Genomic DNA, 6,737 nt, shown 5'->3' with positions numbered 1-6,737 from the left:
TTGGGAATTCTAGACCCTGTCAAGTAAAATAGGAACAGTTAAATTCCGCGGGGCGGTGCGGAGCCCCCTAACTAATTGTTAGCTAAACCTAGCGATTAATTGTTAGTTAAATTCCGCAAGGAGGGGCGGACTCCTCTGTTATTCCTAAAAGTGATGAAAAAACGCGCGTGGTGTGTTTGTGTACGGTTTGACTGAGAGTGATCTCATTTGAGCTCTCCTCTATATAAAAACACAGGATTGTAAACAGTGGCTTTGTGTGAGGTGCAGAGGCCGAAAACTCTCCGCTCCCCTCCGGGGGAGGTGAAAGGAGACTTACTCCACATCGAATATTTAACCACTGTCCTGTGAATAAAGTTGGCTTTAGGACACTGTAGGTGCCATTCGAACCGCCAACTCCGAAATTTAGAAAATAAAAAACCATGGGAAATTTAAACAGCAAACGAAATTTTTTACCCCGAGATAAATTAAAATGCAAAGATTGGAAATTAATGGAGTGGGTCGACCCTGAAAATGTGAAATATCTTGACAAATGGATAACTGATGACAACTTCGACGGTTAGTTGACCTCAAGATCATTGAATAATCTCAAGCAATTAATTAATGCCAGACATGGCGTAAACAAAAAGAAAATGAATAAAAACGGGAAAATCGGTGTGTTCTTAGTGGGCTCTATGTGGTCTTATATGTTGTGCGTCATCCTTTTGTGTGTGTGTGTGCGTGTGTGTGTGTGCGCGCAGAGGATCCTCATGAGTGGGAGTGTATATGAGTGGGTGTGAGTGAGATGTGTGTTCTATGGAAGAAATCAGTAATGGAGAATGTTCAGGAGGCTGTTGAGCGATAATAGGGAAATTAAGAAGTGGACAATGGTGTGTTTAAGTTGGTTAGAGAAACTATGATGAAACAATATCAGCACGGCCTCGCTTGAGGGCCGTAGCTGAGGGTGTGGACAAATGAGACAGCAAATGTTGTGTAGAAGACAGTGAAAGATGTCGAAGGTGAACATGATGTAGGGGGGAACAGTATAGTTGGCCTGCCCTTTGAGAAGGTGAGACTGATAAGCGTGCTTGCGCTTGCGCGAAGTTGCGGGTCTGGACTATGCGCGTGGGCCTGTGCTATGCTCGTGTGGGCGGTGGGCCGGCATCATGATTGTTGCAGGAAATGGCCAGCCTGTGACCAATCAACATTGATGCCGCGCGCCCCCCTCGCATGAGGAGTGCTATGGCTCCGGGCGAAGCAGGGAAAGTGTGAGTTTCTCAGAGAATGTTTGAATATTTGAAGCAGGGTGATGCTTAAGGAAGATGTGACAATATTTGCATGAAGGATAAAAGGCACTGATGAGAAAAAAAAGTATAACCAAAACGTCAAAATAGAGGATGACGTTTGCGCAGCGTTGTTTGTTGGTATTGTTTGTGAGCTGTGTCTCTGCTCTTTTTGTGTTGTCTGTGTGCTGTAAGTGTTATGTGTTAAAAGGATGAAATTGGCTCATGTAGGTGCACAAAAGAATTTGCTAGACTGTAGTCTATCTGATTTGCACCACAAAACAAAAGCAATTTTGTAAAAATAAGAAGAAAAGAAAGGCAAGCAATTTTTTTTTTTGTGGGCAGAAACTGGTCCACACTGCATTAATGCCTAGCCCTGATGAAACAAAATTTGAGCGATGGAAAGAACTTGCTTTCTGGAATTGGATGAAGCAAAATTATTAAATAACAACATTTCAAAGCTAAATTTAGAAGAAATAGTCGATTGGTTGTGTCAAGACTACACAAGTTTTTACATTTGAGAATAAGAGAGTGATTGAGTTAGTTAAAGTTAAGAAACAACAACAATTAACTATTATATTAATTTATTGGCAGTTAGTTTGTTGATTTTTATTTTTATTTCTTGATTAGTGGATTGGGTTGTCACCTTGAGAAAAGAAAAATTAGGATGAGGAACACGAGTTGAGACAACCGGTTACACACGCAGAACGTGTGCACTGGGACACTGAAAAAGCATTTTAAAAGGTGTGTCAAATTAAATGATGATGAAATCACGTGAAAATGTCTAATCATTTGCTAGCTGAGTCGCTCCCCATTCGGGGAGGCCATCCATTTACTTGCTAAGCTAGTTGTGGAAGCAGTAGCTATATGCACGTGTCCAGTGCGCACGCACGAGACTGATAAGGTGTCAAGAGGCAACAAGCTTGCAGATAGAACCGCAAAACTGCAGCGCAGAAGACAGTTCAAATTTTACATACACAAGAAGCAGATTAAATCACTGACACATTTTTAAAGATGTAAAGCGACAAAGTCCATAGACTGAAATTCAATTATGGACGAAAAGAGGGGCAAGAGTAGAGAATGGCATCTATAAATGACCAGAAGACAAACCTATCCTACCAAGGAACCTATACAAATGGGCAGCAATATTGAGCCATAGTGCGTGTCACATGGCTCAAGAGGGGGGAGAGTGGGGCTGGTCAGTCAGCTTCATACAACATACGGATTTGATTCATATTCAAAACAAAATTTCTTTTGTAGAGCTTGTTTAACATGCGCTACACACAATCCACAGGGTTATACTGCCTGGTCATAATAGATGCATTCTCAAAATGGTTTGAATTGGCTTCAACAAAAACACTGAATGCCTTAACAGTGGCAAAAACGTTATGGAAAGAAATAATACCGAGATATGAGATTTCAGAAATTAATTCTCATGACAGGACTGGTATAAAGTGTGAAAATGTGCATGGAAAAAAACTGAAAGATCATGGACAAAATGTTTGGACCTGGTCAAACTGTACATAAATATTACAAGTACTGTGGGTTTAACCCCGTATAAAAATTGTTTGGGCGACAATATAGATTACTATGTTTTGAAACCAAGTGGGAAGGTCCCTTTTTAGTGCTTCTCACGACACCTAACGCTTTAAAATAGCCGAACGCAACACGTGGATTCATTTGTCTCACTGTAAAAAGGTGATCTCCGCAGACCCAACCTAAGTACGGAAGGTGAGCAAAGTCTGGTAATAGTGCCTGATTCTGGTGTCAAGATCCAGGGTTGACACGAAAGCCAGCGGAAGAATTCCAAGACACCAACCCGAAGCTCAGGGTGTTGACTCTGAGGAGATTTGAAACTAGGTGTTAAAATGCCGTTGGGACAATGTCTTGCGAAGGTGCGGGATGGTTGCAAATCTTGGGGAGCATTCATTTGGATTTTTGTCATTTTAGGTTTCGCTATAGTTTGGGCAACGTACTATATGCGCTTCGGCCCTGGTTATGTAAAACACGCGTCTCCAGATAGTCCACCTGAAGTTTCCACTGTTACTGATGTACCTGATGTTTTTTCTCTTGAAGAGTATTACAAACATTGTTTGGCGGATGACGATTCTGGGCACAGTCGCAATGGTTCCTTTGGTTACCGATATTGTCCATGGAACAACGTTGCCTCGCGTAGACATAGGCGTGAGGTCTCGTCCATTAGGCGTAAGATCTCGTCCATTTCTAATTACTGCACGCCTGCTCTCGTTCATGACGGTATTCCCTGCGTACCATGGCGCATAGCCAACGCATACCTAAATTCATTGGCGTTCACCGTGGCCCCAAACACGACTTCCACTATCACCGTGCCCTTGAAGAGTTTGAGAGGTACCCGACAAGGCCAGCCCACTACGGGTGACAAATGGCCTGGGCATTGGTGGTATTTGACTGGCAATCCGGATATCTCTGATTGGAGCGCCCTTATCACCTCGCAGGTACCAGGTTATTGGCCTCCTGGCTCCAGTGAAGAAGCTGTGTTTTTTGCTAAGCGTATAACTTTAAAGAACCAAGGCTCCAGTCTTCTTTTAACCGTTACACTCCCTGATGACGCGATTCGACCCCCTCACACTACCTTGTTCAATACTTCCTGTTGGGGTTTTCAGTTGTGGGCTTGGTCCTCTGGGAGAGATCCTCAGTTTCCTATTGTAATTTGTGTTGACAAAACAATGCGGGGCGCCGACAGTCCCGTGTTGAGTGACTTTTCCAAGGCATCTGGAGTGGTGGTTACGAGCGTGGCCCTCACCGATGCAGACAGTCACTTTGTGGCCTCCACAGGTATGAGTGGTCAGACTAACAATTGGCTCCTCATGGCCGAGCAAGCTGCTAATGTGACTAACACCAGTTGCTTTGTATGTATGGGCCCAAGGCCCCTCTTGAAGATCATTCCCGCTAGTGTGGCTCCTGAGTGTGCGATTTTTGTGATGTTGACCCTTTCCATTCCGTCTACTCATCCTTGCTCCAGTTGGGACAAGGTCTATCCCGTTTCCTCCTTGACAAAGTCCAAACCCCTTTTTTCTACTGATGTTGCTAAAGGTAATTTCACGTGCATCAAGTTGCCCGGTACTGGCGCAAGCCTAGGCGTTTTGTCTGCTCCTATGTGCACTTCCCTGTTCAATGTCGCTAACCTTTTCTCGCCAATCGCTCGTAGTGATATTTGGTTTTGGTGCAACACTGACAAACTTTATGATAGTCTCCCTTTTAATAGCTCTGGAACTTGCGTTTTGGTGACCCTTTTGCTTCCCGTTTTGTTAATGCCCGCAGCTCCTCATGAGCTAGAAATTTTTGTTGATTCTTTTGTGCCCCGACCCTGGTCGAGGGCTAAGCGGAGTGCCGAGTGGCAAGGCGTGGCGGATCCGACCTATATAGATGCCATTGGAGTTCCCAGAGGAGTGCCGGATGAGTATAAGCTGGTGAACCAGATAGCAGCTGGTTTCGAATCCTCCATATGTTGGTGGTGCATCCTTAACAAAAATGTTGACAGGATCAATTACATCCACTACAACGTGCAGAGGCTTGGAAATTGGACCGAGGCAGGCTTCAGAGCGGTCCACTCCCAGCTGGCCGCGACTTCCCTCATGGCTTTCCAGAACCGGATGGCCCTTGACATGCTACTCGCAAAGGAGGGCGGTGTCTGCGCCATGTTCGGTGAGCAATGCTGCACTTTTATCCCAAATAACACTGCAGCCGGCGGAAGCCTGTCCCTGGCCCTTGAGGGCTTGAGGGCCTTGAATGGGAAGATGAAGGACCACAGTGGTGTGAACACGGAGGCTTGGAACAGCTGGCTGAATGTGTTCGGCAAGTACCGCACCCTGGTTTCCTCGGTCCTCGTCTCCCTCGCCGTTTTTTCTGCTGTTTTGACCTTGTGTGGATGTTGTTGCATTCCGTGTCTCCGGTCCCTAATTAATAAATTGATTGCAACTGCTATCTCTCCGGCGGCTGAGACTTTTCCGTTGCTCCCTGTGGACGACTTTGAGCTCCCTCAACCCTTGAAGTGTCACCCCAGCGTTGACTCCATTTATGAGACCCCCGCTGTGGACCTGTCCGACTTTTTCCTGAGTCCGACGTTGTCTGATTGGCTTCAATCGCCTCCCGAGCGTAAATTTGTTCTTATGACGTGTGATCCTGCGGCTGAAAATCTTTTGAAGTAGCCTTTGGGTGATTTGAGGGTCTCTGAGAACTTATGATAAACAGGGGGGAATTGTTGGAAAATTGTATATATATGTTATCATGCGTTCTCTTTTTGTTTCTATATTATCATATTACAGTAAATGATCTACCGATAGATTAGTGCGTACGTGCGTTCGTTGTTCTGCTTTGCTGTTCTTATGATTCACCACAGAAAACCACATTAGCAGAAGTGTGAGGTCCTATCTTGGTCAGCGAGATGCAGCTGCAGAGAAAACAACGCCCTGCAACGGCAATGTGTCAGCGACGGCAATGTGTCAATCTTCGTCAAGTGGCTGACTCCACACTTCACACCCTCAAGATCTGGCGCTAAGCGCGCCCCTGGTTCCTGCTCATATGGTCGCTTGAACACATTGAACTTACTGAACTCTGTTTGCTCATTTCTATTTCGCAATATCGCAAGTGCACCGTCTGCCGTTTTTGTTTCTTACCTAAGCAGAAACCCTTGCGCTTCCCCTTTCCCCTAACGGTTTCTGCTATGTTTGTAGACAGGGTCTCCCCAAATAAAAAGAGCAAGAGTGCAGGCAGACTTTAGTGTAGCTGGGCATTGTAAGCTGTCTGTACTGCACTCCTTGCGCAAGTTACGACTCAATATTCTGCCTCACTTTTGGTTTGTCCGTTGGTGCATTTCTCTTAACATTTATTCACACTGTCTGTAAAAACCTAACACAGTTCCTTTGGAATATCAGAGAGTGTGAGATTGTTCGCAACAGCAAGTGCAGGCATTTTACCATCTTTGAGGTGACTATAGCAAGTGTGACATATCCACTCCAGTTTTCTTTCAGCTGGTACGCTGCACGAGGCCTGACATTCATCATCACAGATATGGACAAATTGTCCCGTGAGACAACTTGCAACAACATGTCTGTTTTTCTTATAAAATCTACGTTGACAAGCGCGTACTTGGTTCGGAAACAATGCTCTGTGGCAAACAGTGCAGACAAATGTGGGGCCATTCTTAATTTGGGCTTTGAATACCTCAACAGCTTTCATGAGCACACAGTCATTTCGCTCCCTACATAGTCGGTTTATGACTTAGTATTTTTTCAAAAGCGTACTTACTCTGCGCATTGTTTTGGTCTTCAGTGAATCACATTTTTTTGCCATTATGCGCCTCATGATTTCCTGATGTTTTAATCGGAATTCAGGGTTGTTTAAATAACGGCGTGTCATGTAAGAGCGCTGCCTGTTTCGAAACCCAACATCGTCACGGTAACGTTCTGTGATGTAAGCGCGTCGTCTCATCGTAAAACA

This window comes from Syngnathus typhle, unplaced genomic scaffold (genome assembly GCF_033458585.1).
Source record: "Syngnathus typhle isolate RoL2023-S1 ecotype Sweden unplaced genomic scaffold, RoL_Styp_1.0 HiC_scaffold_30, whole genome shotgun sequence".
NCBI lineage: Eukaryota > Metazoa > Chordata > Actinopteri > Syngnathiformes > Syngnathidae > Syngnathus > Syngnathus typhle.
The sequence above is the reverse complement of the archived record's forward strand: the minus strand, read 5'-3'. Positions refer to the sequence as shown.